This window comes from Anas platyrhynchos, chromosome 1 (genome assembly GCF_047663525.1).
Source record: "Anas platyrhynchos isolate ZD024472 breed Pekin duck chromosome 1, IASCAAS_PekinDuck_T2T, whole genome shotgun sequence".
NCBI lineage: Eukaryota > Metazoa > Chordata > Aves > Anseriformes > Anatidae > Anas > Anas platyrhynchos.
In genome coordinates, this window is record NC_092587.1 from 30523647 (window position 1) to 30544828 (window position 21182).

General features: G+C 37.7%; 1 protein-coding gene across 1 annotated transcript in view; it reads left to right on the forward strand.

Moving 5' to 3' along the window:
- The window catches only part of CNTN1 (contactin 1), a 248436-nt gene that overhangs the window by 40787 nt on the left and 186467 nt on the right, over window positions 1–21182 (forward strand). The window lies entirely within an intron of this gene.

The following is a 21182-nucleotide window of genomic DNA, read 5'->3' on the forward strand; positions in this document are numbered from 1 at the left end:
CAAAACGTAAATCTACCTAGAAAAGAATTTTCACCTTCCTGCTGTGCTTTATGTCTTGCAGCCTTCAGTTTTTCATCTAGGTGCAGGAAGGTTCACTGGCCCTGCATTCATACCTTGACAATGAGCCATGAGTAATATAAAACAAAGGTTTAATAGCTACCAAAGCACTTGGTTCAATACCTCTTCAGACTATTTAAGCAAGATAGAGATGATATAATGCTAATGAAGATAACAAATAGAAGTAGAAAGGGTAGTGTTTTTATCTCTTGCTTCTCATAACTGTAACAGAAGGAATAGTCACAGAAAACTACAAATCAGAAGATTAAAAATTATGAATAAAAACATTCACCTTTGAAACTGGAGTACAATGAACTGGCAAAACTGAGTGACACAAATAGCACTGAAGGAAAGAATAGCATGTAATAAATAATGACTAGTAATACTGCCTGACATTTACAGTAGCGAGGCTGAAGACATGGGGGGTAGAACTGTTGAAGAACTAACACCCTAGTTAGTAAGTAATGGCCTTGGATTGGAGGGTAGGTCCCAGCAGTGTATCAGTGATGAGTTACCAAGTTTAAGAGCTCATCATAATCCAAAACGTGAAATCAGTTAACGTGGAGCACGGCCTCATCCCATATGGTTACCATTTTTACATGAAGTACAGGAATGGTCTGGAGAAATGAGTCCCAGGAAGGCCCAGAAGCAGGCACGTATCTATGGCATGGCAGGATGCCCAGAGATAGGCAATCTGTCCTGAGGAATCACAGCTGAAGCATTATGCCCTCTCTCCAGGAGGAGCATTTTTGGGGACAGTTAGCAGCAGCTGCCAAACGAATAATTTCAGTGTTTCAGTTTTAAGAAAATTAGAGTAAGGACTATGCAGTTTTTGCAGTTTTTCCAAATCCTTTGCTGTCTGTAAGAAAGACTTCATAAAGTCTTTTTTTTTTTTTTTTGACTGCTGTATCTGCACAATCCCTAAATGCTGTTTTCAGTTCTGCCCTTGAAATGTGTACTGTGCAATGCTAGCAACATGCTTTTTTCTTGTCAGCCACTTAAATGGCTTCAGCAATTTTAGACATTTGAAAAAAAACTATTGTTCCTCATAGGGTTGTCACAGGAGTCTCCTGCTTTAAGATTCAGTTCTCAGAAGGGGGCAGAGACTGGTTTAAATTTGCAGCTCTGGCAACAGATTTATAATGACTGCTTGATGAAAAGATTTAGCACACGTGGTTGCTGCAGTCTACAGAGAAAAGTATAGCTGTGTGGTCTTCCTACGTAGTTATAGTGAACCAAAAATTACACATGAAGTTTCTCAAATGTGGACTAGGGATCAAAAGACATAAGCTGCTGATCAACGAGGGTTGAAGTTTAAGTGGAATGAATTATTTGTGGAGGAAAACCTGCAGCTTTAACTACATGTTGAAAAGCCCCATCATGCCTCCAAAAGCTGTGGTCTCCATTTTTGCCAGTACATGGTGTGAAACAGGCCCAAATTGGTGACCTTCAGGAGACCTTTCCAGATCCATCTTGTTTGGGTAATGATACTGAAGGAAGGCGACACATTGCTTGCAGTTCTGCTCCAACATTGCTTTTTACTTCTTTCAATAAACAGATTGTCTTCTTACAATTCTGGATTCTTTTTTTTTCTGTTAATCAAAAGGAAATTTGAAGCATTACTCATTAATAAATCACATTTGAGAGGGTTTGGCTTTTGTTAATTTACACGTCACAAATCTGATGAAGCTCCGTATTTGTTTTTCTTTCTCCCCCTACTTCTTTGCCAGGCTAAGTGTCTTTCACTTTGAGATTTTTTTTTTTTTTCTTAAGGACACTGCAGCACACCTACCAGAATACACCTGTGTGCGTGTGTGTGTGTAAATATAAAACCTGTATTTATACAAGGCTTTGTTTCTGACAGTCAGTTTATCCTTTTCAGAAAAGATAAACACTTCAAATATTTAAACTATGACTGGTAATCTTTTGGGGATGCTCAGAATGGCTGAGGCTGTCAGGCCCTCAGGAGCCCACCTGCTCCAGCCCCTGCCCAAGCAGGGACACCCAGAGCAGGCTACCCAGGACCACGTCCAGGTGGCTTTGGAAGACCCCCAAGGAGGAGACCCCACAGCCTCTCCGGGCAGCCTGTGCCAGTGCTCAGGCACCCACCCAGCACAGAAGTGCTGCCTAGTGTTCAGGGGGTGCCTCTTGTGCTCCAGTTTGTGCCCATTGCCTCTTGTCCTGCCACTGAGCACCACTGAAAAGAGCCTGGCTCTGTGTTCTTTGCACCCTCCCTTCAAGTATCAATATACGCTGATAAGATCCCCCCAGGCCTCCTCTTTTCTAGGCTAAATAGCCCCAGCTCTCTCAGCCTTCAAGATTGGAGTGGGGCTATAGTCCTTTGATCATCTTGGTGGTCCTGAATTGGACTCTCTCCAAGATGTCCGTGTCTCCTGTACCGGGGGACACAAAAGCGGACACGGTACTCTAGGTGTGGCTTCACCAATGCTGAGTAGAGGAGAAGGATCACTGCCCTCAGCCCTCTGGTGATACTTTGCCTAATGCAGCCAGGCCTTCTTTGCAGAAAGGGCACGTTGCTGGCTCATGTTCAGGACTCCAGTGATCTTTTTTCCTTGTGGGGAACCTCAGGAAATAGTTAAAGGTCAGTAGCTCTAGTTAAAGTTTTTTTGTTTGTTCATTTTAACTTTCCTGAATATTTCTCTTTCAAAAAAACAAAAAACAAAAAACAATACCAATGCATTGTCTGCATGCTGTTCAGAACAGTAGCACCTTCTGACTGTCACTGTGTAGATCTGTTTTTTTTTTTATAATGATAGCTACTCTTTGTTTTAACCATCCTTAATTACTAAGCCATATCCTCTATGGCATGGTTTCTATTGAACTAGAACTTAGCACACTAAGTGATGTGTTTGCCTTTACAGTGTACAGTGTAAATACAGTGTAATTGTAGCACAGTTTTTATAATTTCTTAGTATTTCTGATTTCATCTTGATGAACCAAAGAAATGCAATTTTAAAGTTAAAAATTCCTACTTTCACATGCTGATGTGTGTATTTTCCATTAGATTTTTGTTAAATACTTCAATTCTCTTAGTTGTTTTTTGAATTAGATGTATCTTTTTGTTGCTTATGAGAGACCAACAGCTTTTGAAATTTGATGAACAATTGCCTGTGACTATGGAAAATCTTCAGTGCTTGGAGATGGCATTCATCTTTTCCTGTTCTTAACCACATCAGATCATTTCTGTGTCTGACTTCCCAATATGTGAAATGGAAATACTGATGCTTCTCCTTTTCTAAAGTGCTTTGATATTGCTGATGGAAAGCACTACATAAAAGCTCAATACTAATACCATTGTGTCATGCAAGGTACTGCCAGGTTTAATTATTACTAGATGTTATTCTGCTTCACGCAGAGGACTGTAGTCATGATTTTATTTATAAATATTTCTACTGCAGATGATGTTATTATCACCCTGATCTCCCTGCTCTCATTAAGACCTTTTTTTTTTTTTTTCTTGATGTAGTTAGACCAAGAGAGAATATATTGACTTCTCTATGGCACTCGTTTAAGACATGTTTAGAATACTGGTCATGAGCAAAAGTTAGCATTTGTTAATGAGCTAAATGTATACATGGTAGTATGGGTTACTTCCTCTGTATCACTTTGATACTTTATTTTACTGCAGGTGGAAGTCAGAAATCTTAGGACATTCCTTCAATGGTATGTTTCATCAGTTTAACAGTTTTTCTGTTATCTTTACTCTTTTGATACGTTTACTGACATTGTTTCATCCACTTGTCTTTGATACTAGGACTGTGCTAATTCTTTTCATCTGAGTTATCCTCAGGCTTTTGAGATATTTGGTATCTGAATTCTCTAAATCACTCTATCCAGTTACATCCAGTAATTTCTGAGCTTTGGTGAATGTAGTTTTATGTGCAAAATTACAGCTTAATTGTATTTCCAATATTTCTTAGGTATTTGCTGGATTTCAATAACAGGTCCTTTTTTTTTTTTTTTTTTTTTTTTTTTTTTCCCCTTCTTTTTTAAACGTTAGTTTCTGATTGCTTGTTTTATTCCTCCTTTGGCCTCTTATAGATGAATTATACTGCATTAATAATTCCAGAATCTGAAGCAAGCAATCTATCAATGAAAGTTATTGAATAAGCACTAAATAAAGTCACTTTGTTCATTGCTAATAGTAAACATTCAGGGCATGAGTGACTGCTTTTTTTAGTTCACCTTTTTGTTAAAACAGATAAAGGTTATTTTCATCTCTAGCATTTGCTGGCTGATCACTGTGTTCCGTGTCAAAGAGAGGCTTGAATAATCTCTTTGAAGGCAGTATTGAGGCAGAGAATTAGCATTCTCTCCAGCTGGACTCCACTGCACACAGGTTGGTTTCTCATTTGTCGTGGAAGAGTTTTCATTAGGTCAGCTGAAAAACTGCCCTTCTCTCCTTCAGAATGCAAAATGAGAAGAGAAGAGAAGGAATAGAATTATAGAAATAAACATTAGATAATATGTATTGATTAACCATGAAGGCATTGACATTTTAATCTCATACAAGTTTTGATAATTTGCATGTGCACGAAGAAAAAACTATCAAATGCCTTGAGCATTCTTACGTTTAAATGAGGGCAGTGTGCATCTCACCATGTTCAAGTAAGACTGCTCTCACTAAACCAAACTTAAGCTTTGCTTTTAAATGCATGGATTCAAAATGGAAATTGTTGAGTTTAGAGATTCCGTTCATGAGTTTGCAAAATTGCCTAGCATTAGAGGCATTCCTAGTTATTTTGTAAATTGAATGCTGTAGCTATTTCTTCCTTGTGTCTTCCAAACCTAGAGCTCTGACCTTTGAGATGTGTATTACAGTTTTATTAAAGTTTCTTCAGTTTTGAAAGAATGCCTTAAGAGGTGTTTCCCACTTAAACGGTGGAACTGCTAGTCCCAAATTCTGCATCAGTATCTGTATAAATGATTTGAGAGTTGAGATGTTATCATCTAAGTTGCCTATGCTTTTGACAGTTATTGCTCTTCACCTCCTTAGAAGTGCAGAAAAGCACAACGTGTATGTGCATACCTCTACCTACAGCATCTATACCTAAATAGATGTATCTATATCTACATAGATATGTTTGGAGATGCATTCCTTAACCTTACTGAAGTCAGAGGGGAAAATTCACATGCATTTAACAATTAAAATTCGCTTTGGGTAGTAGGCAGGAAAGCAAGTGTTTTGTATTGAATTTACTGTTTACCCCCTATTTACTACAGAAGATAAGGACAGGTTCTCTATACACAGTGAGGCTAGACAGCAAAATAGATAAGGAAAGAAGTTTTCCCCCTCTCTATATTCTCTCCTCCTCTAAAGTTGCTAGATAAATGGTCAGATTTTAAAACATGGAAATTTGGCAGAAATTTTGGTAGGACTATACAGAAAAGTACATAATAAAGCTGTAGTATTTTCTGGCACAATGGTAGTTTAAACATTCATTGCAAATATTAACTTCACTCTAATTCAAATAGAAATACTGAAATACTATTTTTAAAGTTAAAAATGACAATTATGGGAAGATTGCATTTTTTTTCTTCTGAATATGCAAGTGGTAATATCCTTATTTAGCAGATCTACACTTAAAAAGTTCAGTTAGAATCTACCACTTCATGACTTTTTTGGGATTGTTTCAGTTTGAAAATTAATACTGTATTCACAGAAAAAAAAAGGTATAGAAAAACATTAACAACGACATGTGACTAAGGAAGATCAGGCAAAATAAGAAATCTACAATGTGTTTATATAGAAAGACTTTTCTTATTATTTTTTTGTCTTAATATAAAACTGTTACTTCCAGTGCTTTCTGAGATGTCATTTTCAGTAGAACAATCGGTAGAAATACAACAAAATAGTATTTTTCCATCAGTATTTGGAAAAAAAAAAACACATCTTGGTCTAGTCTATGCTTTGGATCCCTTCAAGCACAAACAGATCTCCAACACATGCTGGATTTTAATAGCTTAAATACTTCAGACTTCTAAATTACATAAATAGTACAGGCAGTTGTCAGCCTTGGAAATAACTCCTACATGCAGCTGGTGGACATGAAGAAGCTATTTATTTTGGGTGATACAATTCCCCATAATGGAGAAAAAAATACTGTTTTGCTGTCTTGTTTTTATGTCGCTGATCAATTCTCTTTGCACATAAAAATATGGTTTAGTTTCAGATTTCCAATGTTTTTTTTTGATGAGTGTCTTCAAGGTGAAATGGAAAAGCTCTTTGTAGTTATTGTTGCATCCCTGCGAGGTGAAACCTATACGGTTTCATATTCTTGCTCTTTATTTATACCCAGTTTTTGGATTGGGATCCTAACTAAACAGATGCCCTGAAAGCGGAAAATTCAGCATTTGAGACTGGCAGTGCAGCAGGCTACATAACATTTGGGTTGGCTTTTGCTGACAGCTGGTTTTGCCCTTGGCACTGGAAATGTGGACCAAGAAGTGCAGTGGGATACTTCTGAGGCACGTACAGCAAGAGACCCTGTGCTCTTCCCTTTCTGATGAGAGAGAGAGCACTGATGGAAATAATCTATTCTCATCAAAAAAATGGTGCCTTAGAGATCTGTAAAATCTGCTATTCTGATCTTGCTGTAGAGTGAAACAAACACATTCTGCAGTCCTTGGTCAGGCTTTGTGTTTGCTCAGGTTTCAGTATTTGTGTGCCTGAGGAAGTAATCTCTCCTGTACACAAATATGTGAAAACCCCATCATTTTGCAAAAATAAAATATATCCGATTGCGTTTTGAAGATGCTGGAGGCTTTGCATTTAACAGTAGTCCAATCTAACACTTGCTGTTTTCCCCAGGTCATTTCTCAGGCACCAGCACTAGGTGGAGGGAAGTGGTTTCCCTGTTCTACTGCCAGTGGAAACCTGGTGATTCTGGCATCAGTTGAATGCCAACAAAATCTTTTTCATCAAATAACTGACTGCACCAGCAATTACAAAGGAATGAAAGGCTTTAGCTATTTAGAAAGAGAAAGAGAAATTGCTTGTGGTTGTAACTTCTCTCCATAAATTACCATTTATGCTACCCTGAGGTCTCCAGTAACCTGTGGATTGTTGTAAAGACCTTTCAGGCCATATTAAAGTGGAAGAGAATATTCAAATTTTTTTTCTAGCCAACTAAGTCATTGGGCTTTATGGTTACAGGTGTTGTCAGAGAATATGTTTGGCTGCAAGTCATGTTCCAGACTGGTGGTTTTTGTGAATGCTAAGACTAGCAAACAATCAAATACTCCAGACACATAGAGATGACTGAGAAGGTCTGAGACCTGAATTCCCAAAGAGCTTAAGAAATGCTTCAGTTAAGATGTCCTGGATTTTCTTTTGGACAGCAGTAACCAAATATCACATTTAAAGTTTCATATGAAAAGGAAAAATACATGACAAAAAATGAAATCACTGGTTTTATACAATGTGTGTATGCATATACATGTATGTATATTTTTTTTATTCATGTTTCCATGGTTAGCACACTCTTGGTGATGACTGATCATCACAAAGTTTGGATGAGGTTTGTTTCCTTCTGAAAACATAGCCTTCAATTTGATACGTAGACTTCAGAAGTACCACATACATGCTATATAAAATTAAAATATTGCAGCACTACAGTCACAAGATTCTTGCAACTGAGCAGTGCTGGGCTGCTATGTATAATTTGGCTGATGTCTTCCTTCTCATTTGTTTTATTGCTTTTTTTTTTTAATTTTGTTTTGACATGTCAAAGCCTCGCAAGATACTGTGGTGTCATCTCCATTTGCAGGCTGCAGTTTCCTGCTTATTTTGAATCATTCACAGCGTGTATTAACCTCATTCAAGGACCTGACATCTAGTTGCTTTTCAAGGAGGAGGGTGGTTTACAGAAATATACACCAACATGTTTATGTGCTTTTTTTGTTGCTCATGTTTCCATCTCCTTTCTTCAGTGTGTTCAGGAAGAAGAGTGAAACACCAAATGTAGGCCAAATTTGCTACATGGAAAATAGAGCCTGCCACACAGTGAGAGAGAAATTGTCCATTTCAAGGCATAACTGGAATAAATCTGAAAGCTGTGAAGTGTTATTTTAAATGAGCTTTTTTTCCCTTACTGATAGTAAAGAGTGATAGAAATTAAAAAAAAAAAAAAAAAAAAGGAAAGGAAAAAGCAAGACTGAAATGTAAATGGGAGATAACACCCAACAGTACAATCTTTACAACAGTGTCATATTGGTAGGGAAGTGGAAGCAGTCAGTGGCAGTCCTGAAAGATTTGACTTAATACAATTAGCTTTCCTCATTAAAAGAGATTCTTCACTTTTAAGTATGGCATCATTTTCTTGTTTTTCCTGTTGCTTTATATGGTTTTCTTCTTTCTTTATTCCCCCTTTTTGTCTGTTTGTATAAAACCACCATCAAAAGCATTTTGATATCATCCTTGTAATACAGCTGGTGTACCTCAGGGCATAGCTGGTCCCTGCATGGCAGAAGTGTCATAGTGAGTGCTGTCGGGTGAGTCAGGCAGTGGGCTGGGGATGAAGAGACAGGGCTATTCCCAGTGCTGTTCTCTCAGTCTCACTGTGTAACTTCAGGAGTGTTCTTTTTTCATTTTTCAGTTTTTTATACTTCACTGCCTTTATATGCCTGAGGATCACAATGGTGTAAGACAGAGAGAGCAAGAGAGATGTGTTGATTATTTATTATCTGAAGCCAAAATTGAGATTTAAAACTATTGCATAGACCATTGTGTATTTAGATTCTGTATATACTGGCTGGATATCCATCCAGAGATGAGGGAATGCCCAGATGCTGCAGTGTAACCCATGAGATGCTGCCATGGAGCTATACTCTGGAGGAAATCAGCCCCTTTGAGATACTGTGTGCATAGATTGGCTTGGTGCGGTGCCTGCGACTGGAGCTATTGTATCCATATATTCTGCAGTGAAAGCCCCTCACAGAGCTGCAGCAGCCTATGGAGAGCCAGGGGCACCAGCACTAGCAATGTGCTGCGTCGTGACATTTTCATTTATTCCTTAGGCGCTGCTGGCTCCTGGCTCCTACACGAAGAAACTGTTGAGGTAGGCTGTTTGTGTTGGGCAGGCAATTAGTGGGCATACCCAGTCTGGGTGGCACAGCCACTCTTCCCTGTTCCAGTGTGATAAAGGAGATTGGATGCCGTGGTAAATGATTTATCAGTCATCTGAACTACATCTTACACTGGTCTCTGTTGTAGGCACTGTATTGAGATGTGAAAATAATTCCTGCCCTGCTGCTCTTGAAGGATGGTAGCAGAGGAGGTAGAAGGGGCTGCAGTGTGGAAGCAGAGTGTGTTGGCAAATGTGATGCTAGATCTTCTTGCAGCATATTCTGAATGTCCTAAGAAGATAACATACTAGAGCCATGAATGTATAAAAAGAAAGGGAGGGAAAATAATTTGGGGTGGGGGGAGAATGGAACGAAACTGAAAAAAAAAAACAAACAGCAAATCTGAAGAAAACAGTTCTTGTGGCAGAGAAGGAATAATTGTAAATGCAGTCTTGATTCATGCTGCCTATATCTCTTTTCTGCTACTTTATTTTAGTTCAATAGAATACAAAATTAATCATGTACAGATCAACATTTTTCCTGTCCTTTAATTTTGCAGTCTGTAGAATTAATTAAAAAAATAGATGTCTTTAAGTGGATGCACTATTATCAACATGCCTTTCTAACTCCACATGATGAAGGCCAAAATCACTCATTTCTAGAGAAACATACAAAAATAAATGCAGCTGATAATGCAGAAAATAAGTAAAAAAATCAAAGTAGGTTTTTTAAGTAGATAGGAGGCAGATATATTTCAAAAATCTACCTAGAACACGTAAAATAGAGCAGGTGTTTTCAACTGCATTACGTATCCTTGTGGTGATGTCAAATAGCCTGGCAATGTCCTTTTAAAAAGACCATTTCTACACTGCCAAGTTCAGTAAGATATTGGTATTTTCCACGAGTCAGAATGCTGACAACTCTATCAGCAACGTGTATCCTAAAAATGACTGCAAAGTGTATTGGGTGCAATACATGAAATATATAGATATTCTTGTGTAAACAAATGTTTGTTGCCATATGCCGTGATCTGGAGCAGTTTTCACATCTGGAATGAAGTCGTGTAACAAATTTCACCCTGCATTTGCACTGCAGCTTGCTCCACAGCAAGGAGAGGAAGCACCAGCTATGGTTCCAGTCCCATATCTTCACAGTCCCGCAGATGGAAGTCAGTGCTGAGCAGGCCTGGGGAAAGTTTTGTTGTTGTGTCCTAAATTGAGGAAACTGAAAAGTTTCCTGTAGATTTTCAGAATCCACAGATTGAGTTGGCTGTGGCTCTTCTCTCTTCAGCAATGAAGATGCTTAAAGTATCTTGTACACCTTACAACGTGCCAAGCAGACATTGTGCACCCTTTAAACTGGACAGCTGGTGCTCTGGCCTCAATAGTCTCCTCCAGGTGTGTATAGCTGTATAGAGTTGGTACAGGAAACATGGACTTTTCTTCACTCAATCTTCACATAAATTCAATTCTCTGTCCTTTTTTCTTTTAAAAATCATTTTTTAATGAAACTGAGTTATTATTTTTAGATTGTTTGAATGTGAAGTATAATCTTCACTTTGATGAGCAACCAGACGTAAAGCGTATTAATAAATAGCAAGAGTGATGCAGGTCAGATACTCTCCCCCTCACCTCCCTTAGTATATTTTTGACAGAAAATGTGGATAACTGTCATGTTATCATGTAGAATCTCATTATAGGAAAGTATGTATTCAAATAAACTGTATATTGAAGATTTAATTGAAAGTATAAGGCAAAAAATGACATATTAAAACAGAGCTTAGCATTTTAAAACCTCAGTATAGGAAAATAAAAACAAAAGTAGAGGAAACGCATTTTTCTCCATTTCGAGATGAAAATATGCATACAGGTCAAACTCTTAAATTGCATTTGCTATTAAAGAACATATGAAGGTAAATCTTAGAGCCCCTGGCAGCCTGTGGAGCCCAGCAGGTTATAGAGGTCACTGTATGTGAGAAACTGATGGTGTGATGAGCAATAAGCTGAGCCATAAGCTCCTTTCCTCCTTGCCTCTCTCAAACTTGCTACTGTGTTTTGAGAAAATGTCAGCATGGTCCAGTGGACTTCATTTTTATGTGTGCAGTCATCTTCAGTAACAGCAAGTAGCCAAGCATCATTTTGATTGTGTAATTTCAAGGTATTTAATGTCAAAAAAAAAAAAAAAGAGTATTTAGTTATTTTGTTCACATTTTCATTCTTGCATGCCTTGGTATGGTTTTACTTTAATGAAACAGTAGTGCAGCCACCAGAACCAGTCCTGAAATCAGCCTGTTGGTGTCCATAATGCATATTTAGTCAGGGCTAGTTTGGGCAATGGTATCAAATGTAGTCCTATAAGAAAAGCCTGACACTGTGGAAGCACAAGATAGGTATAGGAGTGCTGGCATAGCACTTGCTGCTCTAGAGAACAGTAAAAAATAGCTCAAACGCCAGTTTGTTCCCACTTTGATGTGAAAGGGAAGTGGTGGAAGGACCTTCATCCCTCAAGTGTGATTCAGTGTCATGGCATCCTTTACATGTGTCTGTTAGTAAAGCTGGCTGCAAAAGTGGTGGTAATCCTGCCCCTGGAGAGGTACCTGTGCTGTTTCTCCAGTGTCCAGGGCTATGTAGAGCTCCTGCTGCACGTCCACCATGCTGTGTCTGTCTGCTGTGAAGGGCCCATCCTCCTCCCCGCAAACCAGAAAGACTTTAGAAATGTAGCAGCCATCCCGGAATCTTTATAAGCCATTCTCTCTATGTAGTAAGTTATTTTGCATTAGATCATTTTCTGCACACTGAAGTTGTTATTGAACTATTAAGCTTCTACATAAATAAAAGTCTTTATGTGAGGGGAGGTATTATGCTGCCAACATCTGCTGCAAGCTGGGCTCTGCTTATGGGCTCTTTATCCCATAGAGTCCTGGGAATACTTCACTTGGGGAGGGTTTGGAAAAGCAGCTGTTGAAAAAGCAACTAAATGAAACTTTAGCTTTTTTTTCTTTACATCAGAAATGCAGTTTTTAACTCTTGTTTGTCAGAATTTGGAGGGAGATGATGTGTTCCTGTTTGGAATATCAGCAGTTCTTTTCAACAATTAACACTGCTATTCTGGCTGTGTTCTCATTACTGTTTATTCCCAGCATTCATGGGTGTTTTTGCACAGTAATGTCATACACTCTAAAATAGGAAGCTTTTCTTCAGCAGTTTCCAAATTGATGCAGCAGTCAAAGAAGATGCAGAACAATCATTCCTGTAGAAAACACCGAGGGCAAATTACATAGTCTCTCGTGACAAGTAAGCATCTGTTTTTCCATTTTCCTTAAGAGACATTGCAAAGTGATAGGAGATATTTCATCTCCTTTAGTAAAAATGCTGTTGAAAGGTACTGCTCTGCTTCTCCCTAGGTTCTGCTCCTTTTTCTTGGCACACAGTAATGCCAGGGTGCCTGTCATCAGTTTGCTTTGAAGGCCTACATAAACACAAGCAAAACATACAGCCAACATACCACAAGATGATTTTGTGAAAATAAGTAAGGATCCAGAGAGTAAGTAGAAATTACAGTTATGAGTAGTTTTTATTGACTTTTTATTGGTACTGTTTCTTCTTCTAGTCAGGAAAGAAATTGAAAGTATTCAGACAAAAGCCCATGGTTAGTAACTGAGAAGAATGGTGTAATGGTTTCTGCTCTTTCAGTTGGAAGATACATAGCAGAAGGTTTCTCTTGCAAAGTAAATAATACCAAAAGGAAAAAGAAAATCACCCAAAGAGATGTTAAACTTGGAGAGGAGTTAAAATTCAGGCTGTTTAGGATGGCCAAGAGATTGTAATTAAAAGGTTTGAGAAATAATTTTGCATGTATTGGGAAATTTTATGACAGCAATTGGTATAAAATATGGGACACTTTATATATGACTTTTTGAAGGGTCAGGGCAGCAGCTATGCTAGTTAAACACTCTGCAGTTAGAAGTGGAAATCTCTCTTCAAGAGCATTCGAGAACACACATAGAGAAGTGTGTCAAAAGACATTTGGGGATATAAAAACTTTCTTTTCAGACATCAGTAGCTTGCTAGTTTCACAGGTGCATATAACTGAAGATCTGCTGCAAAGACTTTTATTGGTCCTTAGTGTTCATGGATGCTTTTAGATGTTTAGGTAGATCTGTCAAGAATGCAAAACAGTCCAGCTCCCATCTACAACTACGGTCTCTCAAGGGGAACTTTTAAGACAGACTTCGGTATAAGCAGTGCTTGAGGTGAGGGAAAAAAGGATGAAGATTTTTTGAGAGTAAAGTGACTTAGAAGTGTGTTCAGATATTTTTCTTAATCAGCTCCAAATCAGACATGGTAAGCATAAGAACTGCTGACTGGGGGCAGAATTTGGGGTTAGAAAGCTAAGAGCAAAGTGATGATTTTATCTGTAGCAGCAGTGGCTTGCTTTGAGGTGCTCAGGGGCCACCTAGCATTGTAGCCAATTATTCAGGCCAAATAATGCAGTGTTGTGATCAACTGAGTGTTTTCTAGGGAAGCATGAAAGGAAATAATCCATGCAATAGAGACCCATAATCATTTTTAAGTGGATGGGCAGGCCAGGAAGTAACATGCAGGCATACTATCAAAGCTAGCTGTATCAGGACAAATTAATTTTGATTCATCGCTGATCCAGTGAGGCTAATGAGGGTAACTCCAGCAGAACCACTTAGATGTCTCTGTACAGGTAAGAGGAAGCATGTGCTGATTTGCTAATAAGGATGCACACATTGACTTTTTTGGAATTTAGCAAGTACTTGGCCTGTTTTGTTTCCAGGTATTCCTTCAGTCCTTCATTTTCCTAGGGTTACACAAAATATTGAAACTCTGCTTTTGCTATTTGTCTTTACAACTGTAGGCAGTAGAAAGTCGGAACCCTGTCTGCTGCTTGAGCTGGTCTAAAGCATCAAACTAAAATACCTACCTTTAGCATATCTGCTTCCTAGCCAGGTAACAGTTTGCTTAGTGTGTTTCCTAATCTGAAAGTAAAAGCATAATTTTGAAATAGCTTTGATTTTGAAAGATTAGACATAATTTGGAATCAAAGAGGTAACAATGTTTATAGTTTGAAGATCAGAAATTTGGGATTTCCTTCGCACGGATACAAAAGCAGCAGAGCTAATCAAAACAGGATTCTAACCTTAAAAGGATGAAAATTCATGAAATGCTAATGTCTTTCTTGGATGGCATCCCATATCCAGAACTGAGCTCCAAATTTGTCAATTAAATGTGTATGACGTGTCAATTAAAACTGAATGTAGCATTTAGTCGGTTTCTGATTTTTGCTGGTTCCCAGCTGTCATTGAGTCCCACTTATTTGAATAGACTTAACTGTGAAAAAATTCTATTAAAAGCATTCCCAGTTTGAATTTGCCCTACTTTTAGCAATGAATCTGTCACCATGTCCATCTGAATCTCAGCAAGTTTTTTCTCCTATTTGTTTTCTTCCAAGTGTAGCTTTCTTGAGAATTATTTAATTGTGTGAATTTCAGAAATGTAGTTTACATGCTAAGGAGCACTGCAGTCTAGCAAAATAAGTTTCTGGTCACAATTCTCTTAAAACTATACTGGGTAGTGATGGGAATTGGGGAATTATTTCCCTCCCTGATTTTCCAGGATTTGAAAAAGAGAAAGCTCAGCAGAAATTAGTTTGAGGAAAAACATGGCCCTCTGGGTTTGATTTTTGGGTTTCCCTGGTAAAGAAAAAAAGGAACAACAAAAAAAAGAACAAGCAGATAGGGCCATGCAGAAAAATGGAAACCACCTTTTCTTGGGGAACCGAGAAATCCTCAACAGCCTTCTCTGTAATCTTTGTTAATGAATTGAAATGTAAACCTTTGAACAGTATGAATTTACTTTTTTTTTTCTTAAGATAAAAAATATATAACTACAAGAAGTAAACAAGGAAAGAAAACCATAAACATTTCTTAAACAACCCTAAAATAAGCAAGCAAAGACATACAAACAGCCTGTAGAGATCTTGCTGTGTTGGTTTTGTAGCAGGCAAAACCTACTTCATAAACCATTTTAATCTTCTAGAAATTCTCATCCACATAAAATTATTATCATCTTCATTAGTGGTCCATTCTCCCACTGCAGATGGTTACATTTTTATTACAGGAAATTACTTATATAGGACACTCCATGGAGTAGTTGATAGAGTAAATGTGTAACATACAGGATTAATTCATTTCATAAAACTTGAATTTACTGACTGTCAAAAAGTTGCTACTTCTTGAAGCTCATTCTTGAAAGGATATTTTTTGCAAGGGATTTGGTGCTAAGTTTCACTGCACTTCCTAGGCAAGTGCTGACTCGTTAAGGGCTGTTATAGAAAGCACTGCAAAACTCATATGAGATTTTGAATTTTCATCACCTGATTTATTTTGGAGGGTTCAGAACCAAATGTAAAGAGTAAACCACAGTGTAAGAAATGAATGTATGGTCTAGTGATGAAGGGTCTAAAATGAAATGAGAGAATCGTTTTTTATTTGCAGGAAGAACAATTTCCTGACTACTAAGATTTTTCCGGTGTATTAGTTGTGCAAAGGGGCTTTGGTATGATTAATATGTAGTAATACTTTAAGGAAATTAGTTTTTGGAATGTATAAACATGTATCAAAGTCTAACAAGCTCTAGAAGACTAGAAGTCCACTTAATGAACCACTTATGATTTTCTTTTCTGAAGGTGTTTTTGGCTACAAGCTTGAGCAACTCCAGTGCCAGATTTCATAATCCATCCAGGAGGCATTAAAGTTTACCAGGCATGGTTGAGCCAGTCATGAGGTATAACTCAGCCTTGAGTACCAACAGAATTGGAGTTTGACAGTGGTGTTAAGGGAGATATGTTGTCTTTTGGTGGTAAAAGTGAAATGATAACTTTCCTATATGGTAAATCCATTATCATGATAAATCAGGTATAGATGTTGCACATCACTTAATCCATCAGCTTTGCAGTGCAGAACAAACCTCTGCTCTCTGCTTTCAAGGGTCTATGCTGGTGATGACAAGGTTCAGAGCACCGCTCTCAGGAGGACACAATTTTCCTAATCCATCTGCATCTGTTCTTGTAGTTCTTTGGGGTATGGGAAGATGAATAGCCTTCTCTGGGTTCATAAAATAAGGGGAAAGCTAGAAAGAGGTAGTCACTGCTGAGGTCAGAGATCAGAACTACAATTAGTACATGATGCTGTGTCCAGTTTGATTAGTGAAAATTTTGTCAGAGGCTTTAGTTAGAGCAGAATTTGGCTAATTATTCTGGAAGCTCTTACCAGGGGCCAGATGGAAGTGATTTCTTTACTGGCACAGGCATTCTAGAAATAACTAGACAAGCAGACAAGAACCTTGTAACTTATAAATAGCATCACATAATGAAACCAGAATTTATTTTTCCTAATTTTGATTTCTGATGCTATTTAAGTACCAGAAGACTTTCAAGCAATGTATTTGTTTTTAGGGCCATGAAAAGGCACTTGAATATCTATAGCAAAGGCTTGGAAGAAGAATTGGGGCCAGGAATCTGGTTTACTCCCCATCAAGGAGAGTAAGTGATGTTTGATCTCCACAGAGGTAGGAGGGAATCAGTGCAGCTTAGAGGAGCCCCAGTCTCACTTGACTCTCAGGAATCCAACATAATATGCATAATGCCAACCAGGAAGGCTCTCAGAGAGTTTTATCAACAATCCTAATCCTGTATTCCATTATATGGGTCCCTCTATATCCCTGAGGAATTCTCTTTCTCCTCTTCCCTGTCCGTTGAGGTAATCCAAAATTTTATTTATTTATTTTTTTCTCATTTATTTTTGCCAATAAAGAAATCTATTTTTTAAGAGCCACAGAAATGGGAAACGTGATCAGAACTTCAGCACAATTAGCACCCCCCACTTACAGTCCTGTAGCTAACTTCATCATGCTTACATTGGCATTCTTCTCACTCCCCTCCATTTTGGGGAAATTGTGATGGTGTCTGTGACCTATATAGAAGAAAAGATGCTTTCCCTCCACCTTGGACTTTTCATTTCTGTCCATCTGCACTAAACCATTTTCTTCCTTTGAGGTAAGCAAGTCTAAAGGTATTATCTAGTTCATCCTGGGAGATGGGCCAGTCTCTTTGCCAGAGAATTGGAAGGTTATTCTGGATCTTATCTTGTTATTACTAAGCTAAGCATAAATCCACATCTATTTACCACACCATTAAGATACATATTTTGATGCTTTTATTGTATTGTTCAGAATGGAGATGACTCCCTGGTAGTGTAATACATCCTCTAATGGATCCAGGAGGTCAGACTACTGCATAGGTTTGATTTGGCTACCTGCCTCATATATGGATTTGTTTCCTATAACTTTTGCGTTTTAAGCTGAGGATGTAGGTTTAATAGAAAAATGAGGAGATAGACTGTTTGGGATGCTGTGGTAAACAGAGTTAGCATTTTCTTGGCCTAGAATGCCGATTCTGCCAAACCATGTGAAATGATACCTACTGGCTTTACAAAGGAGATTTTGGTTCTCTAGGCACCAAGATAAAAATCATTAAATTAAATCATTCAATGTGGAACAGAGCTGGTATCTCATAAATTGGGCTCTAAGGAAAGAAAGCAAACAAGCATTTATTATTTATGACATTTTAGACTTAGTGGAAATATTTTTTTTTGTGCGTTTGTTGGTGGTGTTTTTGTTTAAACATCAAAAATTGCCTCTGTGGAAGGCCAGTTTGATCAGGGAGCGTGTAATGGAACAGGACTGGTTTTAATATTAGTTCAGATTGAATCCAACCCAAGTGATCAGTATCTTAACAGGATGAATATCTGACATTTAGAGATGGTAATTCATGTGACAGGAACTGATGGTTTAGTTCAGTTCTCAGTGAGCTAATTTTGCATCAAAATAGTATTTTCACTAATTGATTCATTTCAGATAAATGAAAAAAATGTGGTAAATTGGCCATATTATCCCAGGAGAAGCTGATATACACCATCTATGTGTAACTGTGATATTTATATATCACATATTAATGGCATGGCAAAGAAAGACCATGACATGCTAAGGGTATCTAGTTTTCCAGACAAGTATTTAATCAAAAAATAATCCTGCATATTGTTTAGCCTATATGTAAAGAAAAGAGACTTATGCCATTGTCCTTTGTGAGTTCATCAGTGTTTCCTGATAACTTTTGTAGGTAAAGTTACAGGAGATGTATATGTAAGGTTTCTTCAGTTGTCTGTTTGTGCAGCAGCTTATGTCATTCTGCAGGCATTAAATAACTGCAAAGAAAAATTGCCGAGTGCTCTACACAAAGCTGAATTGTTAAGAAATATGGAAATACAAGTCAGATATAAAAATGCATTTATTTGCTAGTATAGCCATAAGTGTACGTTTTTCTTGTCCAGGTGCTTTTTCTTAATAAAGATGATAAACGTCTTTTCAGTATTTCACAAATAAAAATGAAATGCCTTTAGTGTATCATCTTTTTAGAGGCTCTGTTCAGTGCCATGCACAATAAATAAAGACTAATAACCAAATACTTTTTTTATATAGTTATTTTATTGTATACCAGTTGAATAGTAGTATATTTGTTCCTGAAGCTTTATACTTGTGAATGTGGTATTTTGCATATGTCATCTGATTTTGTCAGAGAAACAAATTAGCACCTTGATTGCAGAATTATTAGTGATTTTTCATTTCATCCTCCAGTTAAAGCTCTCGGACTGAATAAGTTGTTTATCATCCTGCTACCTGACAGAAAGTTTAAGGCAATTCTACCCCATTTATACCCAAGGCATGACTAAAACTTGTTTGGTTGTTCCCAAGGAGCAGATATAATGTGCTTTCTGGTTTCATTAGTATGGCTAAATCCAGATCCCTTTGTAGTTCTTGAGCATGCACCGACTATCTGGAAATCCTGTAATGAAGAATCACATCATTCGTTTAATTGGTGTTCTACATGATAGAAGCAAGGGCAGATGCAACTCCTTGCTCTCCCCAGTAAATCCAGGGCTGTGGAACATACTTTGAAGTAGTGACAGTTTTATGTCCTCTGGAGTAGAAATGAATTACTCTTCCTACATCAGATGAATTAGGGTTTAGAAGGTAATGTAGTCTGCCTATGTAGCCTAGAAGTCAGCAATCAAAAAACTTAAATGATGTAGAACTAGTAATTTTCTGCAATCTTTCTTTCTATTGATTCCAGTGATAATTAAATGTGAACCTTTTGGCAGTTTTTGGAACATTTTAATCATTAAATTCTATGGTGGCAGATTGAAGGTCTGCATGTCCAGAGGTGAAACGGGTTTTTATCGTTACTTTGCCTGAGTGGGTTGAATATGCTTGCTGACATTATTCTCGAGGGTAAAAGATGATTTCTTTCTTTTACTGACAGAAATATTATACAGGCCCCTGACAAACCGGAAATCAGCGGTTCTTGATATATCACTTAAACTTGGTCCACTCTGGCAAAACTTCCTGATTTGATATTTTTATTTTAGCAAATGCTTCTATTGTAGCCTTTCATTCAAACTGTCAAATTATCTTTCTGAGCAAGTACAATAGGGCTAAAATACATGGAAATCAATCAATAAACACTTTATTTTTATTTTATCTCTCTAAAATGTTTTGTCTGAAATAGGAAAGCAATTTTCATATCTAGCCTTAACCAAGTTAGCAATTGCTCTGGTCAATGTTGAAGAACATCCTTTTTAATGACTTCTGTAATACCGCTGTTAACTAAAATACTGACAACTCACTGAAATACCACCTAATTCTTCATTGGTATATGGCTATAATGACCTAGTATGCAAGATAATGTCTCGTCTAGCTCTTACTGCTTATGTGAATGAAATCCACTTGTTCACACAAGTCCAAGTCATTTGGGATTATGACCTGTTGCAGGAAGCACGGCCGAAATCTCGACAGACACCAGTATGGTCAGATCATGCTCCATCTTATTGCCCAAATAGCCTAACTTTTATAGTGAACTTAACGGGGGCAGATAGTGTCTCACACAAGATTATTGGTCAAAAGCACTCAGACAAACAACTACAAGAAAACAACCCCACCTGCAAGAAAACAACTCCCTTGTGATTGGCAGTCACATAGACCTTGTCCTTGAAGCCAGCTGCTGGTAACAATATTTTTCTAAATTCCTCAATTGGGTGATGTGGGAACACTGTCATGGGAACTTCTCATAGTTGCCCTGGTAGCTTGGTTTGCTCAGCTGCAGCAAGCCATGGGAATTTTGCTGTTTCAAAAAATCCCTCAACAATGACCAAACCTAAATATCGCTAGAGAAGGTGGTACTGGTATTGTAGTACATAATTTGCTGTTTCTAACGCTCAAAATATAGTGTATGGTTTATAGGCAAAATCTGTTTACAGTATGAATATGCTCCTTGTATCACTGAAATCTAGTCGTAATCTGTTTTGTCCTTCATTGAATTGGGTTTTTAAAGACACACAAACATCAGTGAAATCAGAGCATGAAAATGCTAATGAATGGCATACAGGGAAATTTTTCATGTTCAGTGTGGAATAAAATTTACCAATTCCTTCAAAATATTGGTTGCTACTTCAATATCCCAATCTTTATTGGAGAAGCTTGTTTAATTGCTCAATGTATTGTTATGCAGGTGGTGAAGGTAGCTATGAAAAGGACGACTTTTTTGTTTTTTGATGTTTGCTCTGCACTAAAGTAATGTAGAAATTGGGGGAGGTTGCAGTTCAGAGTGCTGCTAACCTGATGTCTGTAAGACATTTTCTGGAATACTACATATAACACAACAGGCAGTTGCAAAGAGTCTTTTTTACGTTTTCTAGTGCTACAGCGTGTGGTAGGATTGTGACTTATATTGCTAATAGTTATTTTATTATGTGGTTTCCAGAACAACCAACTTGAAGATATTCTTCAAATTGCTTTGTAGGATGGCAAGCATCCTTGTCTTTCCCTTTTTTAGCCTTTCTTTTTAGCCTCCCCCCCCCCCCCTTTTTTTTCAACTTTAAAGTTTATATCAACTGAATA